Source organism: Oncorhynchus masou, chromosome 25 (genome assembly GCF_036934945.1).
Source record: "Oncorhynchus masou masou isolate Uvic2021 chromosome 25, UVic_Omas_1.1, whole genome shotgun sequence".
In the NCBI taxonomy this organism is placed as follows: domain Eukaryota; kingdom Metazoa; phylum Chordata; class Actinopteri; order Salmoniformes; family Salmonidae; genus Oncorhynchus; species Oncorhynchus masou.
The window spans coordinates 8,870,495-8,884,928 of NC_088236.1; the positions used below are offsets into that span (position 1 = coordinate 8,870,495).

At 41.0% G+C, this 14,434-nt stretch overlaps 1 long non-coding RNA gene across 1 annotated transcript; it reads right to left on the bottom strand.

The window, feature by feature from the left end:
* Positions 1 to 10,891: 10,891 nt before the first annotated feature.
* LOC135513487 (uncharacterized) lies at positions 10,892 to 13,338 on the bottom strand. Its single transcript, XR_010451548.1, has 3 exons — positions 12,727 to 13,338; positions 11,775 to 12,082; positions 10,892 to 11,735 (listed from the first exon to the last, which is right to left on the bottom strand). It is a non-coding gene; the product is annotated as an uncharacterized LOC135513487 (long non-coding RNA).
* Positions 13,339 to 14,434: the final 1,096 nt, after the last annotated feature.

The window sequence follows — 14,434 nt, forward strand, 5'->3', positions numbered from 1 at the left end:
CAAACTATTGCTGCCACCTTAACCAGAAACACAGTTTATTGTGAGACAGATGTATCCTTATAAACACAGGGTTTCTACTCACTACAGTTCATTTTTGTGTGACTGATTTGAGTATTTCACTTGAAATGCCACAGTTTTCACAAACAGTTCACATACAGTGTATCATACTATTAATGTATATGTAACATTACATATTTGATGCTAAATATATTACACCAAAGTTAGGGTTGAGGGCCTTCCTCAAGTAGTGGCATCTGGCCACTTCTTCAGTTATCGTTCCCTGAATGTGTTTGTTCTGGGAACATCGAGCAGATTATTTGAGAATGTAGCGTAGATATCCTGTCAAAATCAAGGTTGTCAAGGGTGATCACTCTATCTTCCACCTCTGGATTGGTGCTGCTCCTACTTTCTTCCAACTCAGGACGGATGGTGCTGCTGCTTGCCCCGTCTCTTCCCTGTGTGGCGGGGGTTGTCGAGGTTGGCCCGTCTCCTCCCTGTGTGGCGGGGGTTGGAGGGGCTGCAGTCGAAGAGGGCGGTAGTAGTTCTCTGATTTTAAGAACTACATGCTCTTTAGCTGTTTTCTTTAACTCTTTTTCAATAACAATGTCTATCTGTTCCAAAATGCTCTCCTCATAAAGCATCTTGTGATACATTTTGATTGTACTGCAATCGTTAATGTTCTGGTACCTTGTACATTTTCTGCGTATAACAGAACAGATATCCCTCCAAGGTACTGCAGTCAGAATATAAGTCACAACAAGCAGACCCAGAACCAGAACCAATCCAATAACCTGAAACAAAAAGTGTTTTCATGTTAAAGGTAATCTAATATATTTAGACCAAACTATACTCTGGTTTCTACCCGCCTCAATACTCTTGTCTCCACCCAATATTCTGGTGTCCATAAACCCTCCCTCCCAATACTCTGGTCCCCCCCCCCCCCCTCAATATTCTGGTCTCCACACCCCCTCAATACTCTGATCCCCACCCCCGCCTTCCTCAATACTCTGGTCTTCACCCCCCTCAAAACTCTGGGCGGCGTCCAATATGTTTTTATGTTCTGAAACATTCAATTGAAGGGAAACAGTATTGTACTGAACGGGCAGTTGAAAAACTTGGAGGGATTGTGTTGTGTCTGGGGGAACGCTGTCAGCATGGCCAGTGCCCTTTAAATACGTCTCTCATTGCTTCAAGCCACTCCTCTCCACACCCACCAAAAGGGAAAAACATTCCTTAAAGTCTGGACTGATCTGTTCAAGAATCTAAACGTGGGGAATCATATTCAGTACAATCCGTTCCGCAATGTAGCAAACGTTTAAGCATACTGAACACACCACTGGTCTCCACCCCCCTCCTCAGTACTCTGGCCCCCCCCTCAATATTCTGGGAAATTTGATAACCAATACCAAGTAAATAATGAAAGGTACTCACCATGGACTCCGTTTTGAAATGAGTTTCGAGTTGCTTTTCTAGTTCCTCTTGGAAGGGTGTGGTGTTGTTCCTGCAGGGAAGCATCACTCTTTTAAGGCACACGTACCAGTCCCCATCAAAAAGCACAGACACAACCCACAGCGACCCTATAGCGACCGCCTTAAAGAGCATTGCGAAAAATCTTCTCCACAAATTACATTTGCATATGCGTATAATTCTCAAGACTCGTTGAAACTCTCCATCCATCCAGAGAGTCAAGAGAACCAAGATCAGAATTGGAAACAACATGTAGAAGATACACTGGTTGTTTGTAACCTCTGGTTTCACACCGTCTTTACATGAGCATTTTAAGTGCTCATCCAACACAACTTGGTAAAGAAAAAGAGCGAAGAAGGTCACGGTAAAACTGGCTGTTTTTCTCAGCTGGTCGGTCAGACTGTTAAATGCTGGCTTGAAGTGCTCCATGTTTCACCTTATTCTCACCTATCAGTATCAGAGTTTCTACAGCGTCTCCTGACTACCCTCCTGTCTACTTTCCTCTACCCAGATGAACAGAGTGGTGATGTTAGTTCCTGGTACACCTCTACTAGTCTACTACACCTCTGCTAAACACGCCTCAGTTGCAGCGGCATCCTGTTGTTTCACATATTCAGTGGTTTTGTCTGACAAGATGGTACATATAGCAATGCCAATGTTAGAGTACACCTTGCACTTTCATTTCAGAGAGACTTCTCAAAATGAACAGCATAAATATGTTCAAAACTGCGGTCTCCACCCCCCTCAATACTCTGGGCACTTTAATAACAAGTAAATAATGAAAGGTACTCCAATGGAGTTTCGAGTAGAGTTTCCAGTTCCTCTTGGGATGGTGTGGTTTCAGTGTTCCCCTGCAGGGAAGCATTGCTGTTTTACAGCACATGTACCAGTCCCCATCAATGAGCACAGATCACAGATCTGTTAGTGCTCTTGCTTCATTGATGTAACAGTTTTAGCTCAATAAACAATGTCTGAGGTCATCAAATGAAACTAATACAGTGTAGTAAGGAACCAGGAATATTATTACAATGTTTCAGTTGATAACCAATCACATCTCGTTCATGGTGAATATTATTACCATGTTTCAGTTGATAACCAATCACATCTCGTTCATGGTGAATATTATTACCATGTTTCAGTTGATAACCAGTCACATCTAGTTCATGGGGAATATTATTACAATGTTTCAGTTGATAACCAATCACATCTCGTTCATGGTGAATATTATTACCATGTTTCAGTTGATAACCAATCACATCTCGTTCATGGTGAATATTATTACAATGTTTCAGTTGATAACCAATCACATCTCGTTCATGGTGAATATTATTACCATGTTTCAGTTGATAACCAGTCACATCTCGTTCATGGTGAATATTATTACAATGTTTCAGTTGATAACCAGTCACATCTCGTTCATGGCGAATATTATTACAATGTTTCAGTTGATAACCAATCACATCTCGTTCATGGTGAATATTATTACCATGTTTCAGTTGACAACCAGTCACATCTAGTTCAGGGAGAGGTTGAAAATATCAGTGAAGACACTTGCTAGTTGGTCAGCGCATGCTCACAGTACACGTCCTAGTAATCCATCTGTCCCTGCGGCCTTGTGAATTTTGACCTGTCTAAAAGTCTTACCCACATCGGCCCTCTATCATTGATGTAGTAACGGACCCTCTATCATTGCTGTAGTAACGGACCCTTTATCATTGATGTAGTAACGACCCTTAATCATTGACGTAGTAATGGACCCTTTATCATTGATGTAGTAACGGACCCTCTATCATTGATGTAGAAATGGACCCTCTATCATTGATGCAGTAACGGACCCTTAATCATTGATGTAGTAACGGGCCCTCTATCATTGATGTAGTAACGGGCCCTTTATCATTGATGCAGTAACGGACCCTCTATCATCGCTGTAGTAACGGACCCTTTATCATTGATGTAGTAACGGACCCTTAATCATTGACGTAGTAACGGACCCTTTATCATTGATGTAGTAACGGACCCTCTATCATTGATGTAGTAACGGACCCTTTATCATTGATGTAGTAACGGACCCTCTATCATTGATGTAGTAACGGACCCTCTATCATTGATACAGTAATGGACCCTCTATCATTGATGCAGTAACGGACCCTCTATCATTGATGTAGAAACGGACCCTCTATCATTGATGCAGTAACGGACCCTTAATCATTGATGTAGTAACGGACCCTCTATCATTGACGTACAAACGGACCCTTTATCATTGATGTAGTAACGGGCCCTCTATCATTGATGTAGTAACGGGCCCTTTATCATTGATGTAGTAACGGACCCTCTATCATTGATGTAGTAACGGGCCCTCTATCATTGATGTAGTAATGGACCCTCTATCATTGATGCAGTAACGGACCCTCTATCATTGCTGTAGTAACGGACCCTTTATCATTGATGTAGTAACGGACCCTTAATCATTGACGTAGTAACGGACCCTTTATCATTGATGTAGTAACGGACCCTCTATCATTGATGTAGTAACGGACCCTTTATCATTGATGTAGTAACGGACCCTCTATCATTGATGTAGTAACGGACCCTCTATCATTGATACAGTAATGGACCCTCTATCATTGATGCAGTAACGGACCCTCTATCATTGATGTAGAAACGGACCCTCTATCATTGATGCAGTAACGGACCCTTAATCATTGATGTAGTAATGGACCCTCTATCATTGACGTACAAACGGACCATTTATCATTGATGTAGTAACGGGCCCTCTATCATTGATGTAGTAACAGACCCTTTATCATTGATGTAGTAACAGACCCTTTATCATTGATGTAGTAACGGACCCTCTATCATTGATGTAGTAACGGACCCTCTATCATTGATATAGTAACGGACCCTCTATCATTGATGTAGTAACAGACCCTCTATCATTCATGTAGTAACGGGCCCTCTATCATTGATGTAGTAATGGGCCCTCTATCATTGATGTAGTAACGGGCCCTCTATCATTGATGTAGTAATGGACCCTCTATCATTGATGTAGTAATGGGCCCTCTGTCACTGATGTAGTAACGGACCCTTAATCATTGATGTAGTAACGGGCCCTCTATCATTGATGTAGTAACGCGCCCTCTATCATTGATGTAGTAACGGGCCCTCTATCATTGATGTAGTAACGGACCCTTAATCATTGATGCAGTAACGGACCCTCTATCATCGCTGTAGTAACGGACCCTTTATCATTGATGTAGTAACGGACCCTTAATCATTGACGTAGTAACGGACCCTTTATCATTGATGTAGTAACGGACCCTCTATCATTGATGTAGTAACGGACCCTTTATCATTGATGTAGTAACGGACCCTCTATCATTGATGTAGTAACGGACCCTCTATCATTGATACAGTAATGGACCCTCTATCATTGATGCAGTAACGGACCCTCTATCATTGATGTAGAAACGGACCCTCTATCATTGATGCAGTAACGGACCCTTAATCATTGATGTAGTAACGGACCCTCTATCATTGACGTACAAACGGACCCTTTATCATTGATGTAGTAACGGGCCCTCTATCATTGATGTAGTAACGGGCCTTTATCATTGATGTAGTAACGGACCCTCTATCATTGATGTAGTAACGGGCCCTCTATCATTGATGTAGTAATGGACCCTCTATCATTGATGCAGTAACGGACCCTCTATCATTGCTGTAGTAACGGACCCTTTATCATTGATGTAGTAACGGACCCTTAATCATTGACGTAGTAACGGACCCTTTATCATTGATGTAGTAACGGACCCTCTATCATTGATGTAGTAACGGACCCTTTATCATTGATGTAGCAACGGACCCTCTATCATTGATGTAGTAACGGACCCTCTATCATTGATACAGTAATGGACCCTCTATCATTGATGCAGTAACGGACCCTCTATCATTGATGTAGAAACGGACCCTCTATCATTGATGCAGTAACGGACCCTTAATCATTGATGTAGTAACGGACCCTCTATCATTGACGTACAAACGGACCATTTATCATTGATGTAGTAACGGGCCCTCTATCATTGATGTAGTAACAGACCCTTTATCATTGATGTAGTAACAGACCCTTTATCATTGATGTAGTAACGGACCCTCTATCATTGATGTAGTAACGGACCCTCTATCATTGATATAGTAACGGACCCTCTATCATTGATGTAGTAACAGACCCTCTATCATTCATGTAGTAACGGGCCCTCTATCATTGATGTAGTAATGGGCCCTCTATCATTGATGTAGTAACGGGCCCTCTATCATTGATGTAGTAATGGACCCTCTATCATTGATGTAGTAATGGGCCCTCTGTCACTGATGTAGTAACGGACCCTTAATCATTGATGTAGTAACGGGCCCTCTATCATTGATGTAGTAACGCGCCCTCTATCATTGATGTAGTAACGGGCCCTCTATCATTGATGTAGTAACGGACCCTTAATCATTGATGTAGTAACGGACCCTCTATCATTGATGTGCAAACGGACCCTTTATCATTGATGTAGTAACGGACCCTCTATCATTGATATAGTAACGGGCCCTCTATCATTGATGTAGTAACAGACCCTCTATCATTGATGTAGTAACGGGCCCTCTATCATTGATGTAGTAACGGACCCTTTATCATTGACTCAATCATCAAGTTTGCGGACGACACAACAGTGAGGAGGTGAGGGCCCTCGGACTAAGGAGATGATTGTGGACTTCAGGAAACAGCAGAGGGAACATCCCCCTATCCACATCAATGGAACAGTAGTGGAGAGGGTAGTAAGTTTTAAGTTCCTTGGCATACACATCACAGACAAACTGAATTGGTCCACTCACACAGACAGCATCGTGAAGAAGGCGCAGCAGCGCCTCTTCAACCTCAGGAGGCTGAAGAAATTCGGCTTGTCACCAAAAGCACTCACAAACTTCTACAGATGCTCAATCGAGAGCATCCTGTCGGGCTGTATCACCGCCTGGTACGGCAACTGCTCCGCCCACGACCGTAAGGCTCTTCAGAGGGTAGTGAGGTCTGCACAACGCATCACTGGGGGCAAACTACCTGCCCTCCAGGACACCTACACCACCCGATGTTCCAGGAAGGCCATAAAGATCATGAAGGACAACAACCACCCGAGCCACTGCCTGTTCACCCCGCTATCATCCGGAAGGCGAGGTCAGTACAGGTGCATCAAAGCTGGGACCGAGAGACTGAAAAACAGCTTCTATCTCAAGGCCATCAGACTGTTTAACAGCCATCACTAACATTGTGTGGCTGCTGCCTGCACACTGACACTGACTCAACTCCAGCCACTTTAATAATGGGAATTGATGGGAAATGATGTAAAATATATCAATAGCCACTTTAAACAATGCTACCTAATATAATGTTTACATACCCTACATTATTCATCTCATATGTATACGTATATACTGTACTCTATCATCTACTGCATCCTTATGTAATACATGTATCACTAGCCACTTTAACTATGCCACTTTGTTTACATACTCATCTCATATGTATATACTGTACTCGATACCATCTACTGTATCTTGCCTATGCTGCTCTGTACCATCACTCATTCATATATCTTTATGTACATATTCTTTATCCCCTTACACTTGTGTATAAGACAGTAGTTTTGGAATTGTTAGTAAGATTACTTGTTGGTTATTACTGCATTGTCGGAACTGGAAGCACAAGCATTTCACTACACTCGCATTAACATCTGCTAACCATGTGTATGTGACAAATAAAATGTAATTTGTTTTGATGCCGTAACATAGTCTTTATCATTGATGCTGTAACATAGTCTTTATCATTGATGCTGTAACATAGTCTTTATCATTGATGCTGTAACATAGTCTTTATCATTGATGCTGTAACATAGTCTTTATCATTGATGCTGTAACATAGTCTTTATCATTGATGCTGTAACATAGTCTTTATCATTGATGCTGTAACATAGTCTTTATCATTGATGCTGTAACATAGTCTTCATCATTGATGCTGTAACATAGTCTTTATCATTGATGCTGTAACATAGTCTTTATCATTGATGCTGTAACATAGTCTTTATCATTGATGCTGTAACATAGTCTTTATCATTGATGCTGTAACATAGTCTTTATCATTGATGCTGTAACATAGTCTTTATCATTGATGCTGTAACATAGTCTTTATCATTGATGCGGTAACATAGTCTTTATCATTGATGCTGTAACATAGTCTTTATCATTGATGCTGTAACATAGTCTTTATCATTAATGCTGTAACATAGTCTTTATCAGTGATGCAGTAACATAGTCTTTATCATTGATGCTGTAACATAGTCTTTATCATTGATGCTGTAACATAGTCTTTATCATTGATGCTGTAACATAGTCTTTATCATTGATGCTGTAACATAGTCTTTATCATTGATGCTGTAACATAGTCTTTATCATTGATGCGGTAACATAGTCTTTATCATTGATGCTGTAACATAGTCTTTATCATTGATGCTGTAACATAGTCTTTATCATTGATGCTGTAACATAGTCTTTATCAGTGATGCAGTAACATAGTCTTTATCATTGATGCTGTAACATAGTCTTTATCATTGATGCTGTAACATAGTCTTTATCATTGATGCTGTAACATAGTCTTTATCATTGATGCTGTAACATAGTCTTTATCAGTGATGCAGTAACATAGTCTTTATCATTGATGCTGTAACATAGTCTTTATCATTGATGCTGTAACATAGTCTTTATCAGTGATGCTGTAACATAGTCTTTATCATTGATGCGGTAACGGCCCCTTTTTTCATTGATGCTGTAACGGCCCCTGTTTTCATTGATGCTGTAACGGCCCCTGTTTTCATTGATGCAGTAACGGCCCCTGTTTTCATTGATGCTGTAACGGCCCCTGTTTTCATTGATGCAGTAACGGCCCTGTTTTCATTGATGCAGTAACGGCCCCTGTTTTCATTGATGCTGTAACGGCCCCTGTTTTCATTGATGCAGTAACGGCCCCTGTTTTCATTGATGCAGTAACGGCCCCTGTTTTCATTGATGCTGTAACGGCCCCTTTTTTCATTGATGCTGTAACGGCCCCTTTTTTCATTGATGCAGTAACGGACCCTCTGTTGACTATTTATCAGACCACTGGCAGAACAGCACCCCTGCTTTGTAAAGGACACCAGCATAGTTATCTATATTATTGAATCTCTTGATCCTCTCCCTGAAAGTACTTACTTGTTAGTTACTTTTGATATTGAGTCGTTATACACAAATATTCCACACGAGGGCGGTATTGAAGCACTGGAACATTTTCTTCTGCATCGTGAATTACCTTCCAGTGCATGCATTATAACATTGGCTGAAAGAGCACTCACACACAACTAATTCATGTTTATAAATTATTTCTTTATCCTGACGGAGGGTACAGCCATGGGATCCCCCATGGCTCCTAACTATGCTAATTTGCATGTGGTTTACATGGAGAAACACGCAATTCTAACATCATTATTTGGAAAAAGGTACATTGATGATATTTGTGTTCTATGGAAGGGTGATGTTAAACAGCTCTAGACATTCCATGCTTTTCTTAACTCTGAGCACCTGAGATTTACTCTGCAATCTGACACATGTCAAATCAGTTTCCTTGATCTTCTGATTTTGTGTGAAGATCATGTTCTGTACACTGATCTTTACAGGAAACCTACTGATCGTAACTGTTTGTTGAGGGCTGATAGCTGTCTCTCTTCCCTTGAAGAACAGTTTGCCCTACAGCCAATTCTGTCAAATCAAAATAATTATTATCCCAGTTATAGCTCATTTCCATTCTGAAATTGGGGAGTGGTTTCTTCCTACAACAGCACAAAACATTAGCATTTCTAGGCATCGTTCTTCTTCTTCTTCTTCTTCTTCTACGTCTTCTTCTATGATATAATGGTGGTCCGCAAACCAACATTGAAGGTGCATGCTGCCACCTACTGTCCTGGAGTGTGTGGTCAATCACGGTGTAAAACATTTCTTAATCCTCTTACCTACTCAGTACTTCTGAGAAAATAACAAAGAGCCCTACTAACTGCTAATAGACCCTCTCCCATCCCCCAAATCCCCCCCAACCCTGTCCAATGACCATACACTTCAATCTTTCCCTCTCTTCAACATACAGTATTACAATGTTACAGCACGTGCTCCATCGTTTCATCAACCACACACTCCTCTAGCCGTCTTTGTAAAGCCAGTCAGGTAAATAGATTTTTTCTCTATTAAAGGGGCAGTGCTGTATTTTGAGACAGGCTTGAATAAGCTAATTAGCTTTATAGGAAGGTAGCATCATTTGTCTGATTCTCTGTGATAATGGAATAGGAATAACACTTAACTTTATTTTGTAAAGTTGTTTCTTGTGTCTAACAACACATTTTCTGTCTGAAGGACAAGTGGATAAACATGTTAATGTTGAGCCCTGCATATTTTTTCCAAAATTCTCATGGAATGTAGGGCTACATTGAACACCACACATTGGCTGCTACTGTAGGCTGAATGATAGAGAAGCTATTTCCATGTTAAAATGTTATGGGATGCATTTTCTCCAATGATAGAACTACATTATCATCAAATAGCCACAGTTGTCTACTTGACCACTATTAAAACTGTAACTTAAAGTGGGTACAGCCTCAGTGTTCACAATAAACACCTGTGGCAGAAGTTGCACAGAATCTTCACAACTTTCAAGTTTTTGCTCAGCAGATATGAAATTTGCACAGCACTAAAAAAAATGAGAGGGAACATTGGTGGCCAGCTATAGTGAATAGTGATTTGTCTCCTTACTTATCTTCTTCTCTGCAACCAGACAGTCACTAACCAGACACTAAAACCTTTAGAGGAGACTAACAGCAGTTCAGGCAGTCTACAGGAAGTCTGTTGATAGTGACCTTGATTTGACTCTATATCGCTGCAAGATCTGTTATGAATCATCCAGTCATCCAAAAGTACAAAGAGGAGAGAAATGACTGTAGATCTGATCCGACAGATACAACTACTGTTTGGTGTTTATGATGTCATAAACAGCCAACTGGTAGATCAGAACCAATCAGAACCAATCACAGCCTTCTATTCAGAATTTTCACAGAATTCTGACCATTATTACATCATTCTCTACATGTGGATCCACTGAAAAGACCGACAGGAAATTACAAAATGAAGCGCAGGATCCAATTTACAGATCCAATTTCACCCCAATCATTGGAAGTTGATTTCAGTTGACTGACAGTGTTGATTTTGATCCATTAATACACAAATGTATTCAGTCATTAACTGATCATCAAGGCTGTACAGGAAAAAATACAACTATTATTTTTATTTTAGAGACTCTTAAAAATGAACAGCTCAAACATGTATAGAAATGCAAAGCGAACAAATGTGGTACATTGAAGACAGGAGGAAATAAAGATTGTTAGTAATATTATATATAAATATATTTTTTAGTTAAAGGTAGACATAAAGGCAGAATATAATCAACAGTAACAACATATGAACAAAAAGACAAAAACAATATTTCACTGGTTATATTAACACATTCATTAATGAAGGTTACATTGTTTATAGTCTAGAAATAAAGATGATTTAGAACAGCTCTGTCAACCATCACTGTGTTCTAACAGGCTCATTTTTGCTACCCGGCTCACATTACCACCCTGTGACATTATACAGACTTATACAGTGTAGTTGTTAAGGTTTATCACCCACAGTTGTTCACTCCCCCTCCTATAACCCATTCTAGTTGTATTGTACCAAACTACTGCTGCCACCTTAACCAGAAACACAGTTTATTGTGAGACAGATGTATCCTTATAAACACATGGTCGCTACTCACTACAGTTCATTTTTGTGTGACTGATTTGAGTATTTCACTTGAAAGCCACAGTTTTCACAAACGGTTCACATACAGTGTATCATACTATTAATGTATATATAACATTACATATTTGATGCTAAATATATTACACCAAAGTTAGGGTTGAGAGCCTTCCTCAAGTAGTGGCATCTGGCCACTTCTTCAGTTATCGTTCCCTGAATGTGTTTGTTCTGGGAACATCGAGCAGATTATTTGAGAATGTAGCGTAGATATCCTGTCAAAATCAAGGTTGTCAAGGGTGATCACTCTATCTTCCACCTCTGGATTGGTGCTGCTCCTACTTTCTTCCAACTCAGGACGGATGGTGCTGCTGCTTGCCCTGTCTCCTCCCTGTGTGGCGGGGGTTGTCGAGGTTGGCCCGTCTCCTCCCTGTGTGGCGGGGGTTGGAGGGGCTGCAGTCGAAGAGGGCGGTAGTAGTTCTCTGATTTTAAGAACTACATGCTCTTTAGCTGTTTTCTTTAACTCTTTTTCAATAACAATGTCTATCTGTTCCAAAATGCTCTCCTCATAAAGCATCTTGTGATACATTTTGATTGTACTGCAATCGTTAATGTTCTGGTACCTTGTACATTTTCTGCGTATAACAGAACAGATATCCCTCCAAGGTACTGCAGTCAGAATATAAGTCACAACAAGCAGACCCAGAACCAGAACCAATCCAATAACCTGAAACAAAAAGTGTTTTCATGTTAAAGGTAATCTAATATATTTAGACCAAACTATACTCTGGTTTCTACCCGCCTCAATACTCTTGTCTCCACCCAATATTCTGGTGTCCATAAAGCCTCCCTCCCAATACTCTGGTCCCCCCCCCTCAATATTTTGGTCTCCACACCCCCTCAATACTCTGATCCCCACCCCCGCCTTCCTCAATACTCTGGTCTTCACCCCCCTCAAAACTCTGGGCGGCGTCCAATATGTTTTTATGTTCTGAAACATTCAATTGAAGGGAAACAGTATTGTACTGAACGGGCAGTTGAAAAACTTGGAGGGATTGTGTTGTGTCTGGGGGAACGCTGTCAGCATGGCCAGTGCCCTTTAAATACGTCTCTCATTGCTTCAAGCCACTCCTCTCCACACCCACCAAAAGGGAAAAAACATTCCTTAAAGTCTGGACTGATCTGTTCAAGAATCTAAACGTGGGGAATCATATTCAGTACAATCCGTTCCGCAATGTAGCAAACGTTCAAGCATACTGAACACACCACTGGTCTCCACCCCCCCCCCCCCCCCCTCAGTACTCTGGCCCCCCCCTCAATATTCTGGGAAATTTGATAACCAATACCAAGTAAATAATGAAAGGTACTCACCATGGACTCCGTTTTGAAATGAGCTTCGAGTTGCTTTTCTAGTTCCTCTTGGAAGGGTGTGGTGTTGTTCCTGCAGGGAAGCATCACTCTTTTAAGGCACACGTACCAGTCCCCATCAAAAAGCACAGACACAACCCACAGCGACCCTATAGCGACCGCCTTAAAGAGCATTGCGAAAAATCTTCTCCACAAATTACATTTGCATATGCGTATAATTCTCAAGACTCGTTGAAACTCTCCATCCATCCAGAGAGTCAAGAGAACCAAGATCAGAGCTGGAAACAACATGTAGAAGATACACTGGTTGTTTGTAACCTCTGGTTTCACACCGTCTTTACATGAGCATTTTAAGTGCTCATCCAACACAACTTGGTAAAGAAAAAGAGCGAAGAAGGTCACGGTAAAACTGGCTGTTTTTCTCAGCTGGTCGGTCAGACTGTTAAATGCTGGCTTGAAGTGCTCCATGTTTCACCTTATTCTCACCTATCAGTATCAGAGTTTCTACAGCGTCTCCTGACTACCCTCCTGTCTACTTTCCTCTACCCAGATGAACAGAGTGGTGATGTTAGTTCCTGGTACACCTCTACTAGTCTACTACACCTCTGCTAAACACGCCTCAGTTGCAGCGGCATCCTGTTGTTTCACATATTCAGTGGTTTTGTCTGACAAGATGGTACATATAGCAATGCCAATGTTAGAGTACACCTTGCACTTTCATTTCAGAGAGACTTCTCAAAATGAACAGCATAAATATGTTCAAAACTGCGGTCTCCACCCCCCTCAATACTCTGGGCACTTTAATAACAAGTAAATAATGAAAGGTACTCCAATGGAGTTTCGAGTAGAGTTTCCAGTTCCTCTTGGGATGGTGTGGTTTCAGTGTTCCCCTGCAGGGAAGCATTGCTGTTTTACAGCACATATACCAGTCCCCATCAATGAGCACAGATCACAGATCTGTTAGTGCTCTTGCTTCATTGATGTAACAGTTTAGCTCAATAAACAATGTCTGAGGTCATCAAATGAAACTAATACAGTGTAGTAAGGAACCAGGAATATTATTACAATGTTTCAGTTGATAACCAATCACATCTCGTTCATGGTGAATATTATTACAATGTTTCAGTTGATAACCAATCACATCTCGTTCATGGTGAATATTATTACCATGTTTCAGTTGATAACCAATCACATCTCGTTCATGGTGAATATTATTACAATGTTTCAGTTGATAACCAGTCACATCTAGTTCATGGTGAATATTATTACAATGTTTCAGTTGATAACCAATCACATCTCGTTCATGGTGAATATTATTACAATGTTTCAGTTGATAACCAATCACATCTCGTTCATGGTGAATATTATTACAATGTTTCAGTTGATAACCAGTCACATCTAGTTCATGGGGAATATTATTACTGTCACACCCTGAGGAGAGGTGCTGGGTCCCCGCTAGAGACATCCTGGAACCAGCCCTCATTGCTGACTTCCACCCCCAGGTATGCGCCCAGGTAGGACACCAGGTGGCGCCCATAGAGGGAGTGGGGGGGTACAGTCACACCCTGATCTGTTCCACCTGTATTTGTGATTGTCTCCACCCCCCTCCAGGTATCGCCCATCTTCCCCATATGTATTTATACATATATGTATTTATGTTTGTTTGTTGCCAGGTCATCTTGTCTGCTCGAGTCAACCAGCGTTTTGTCTC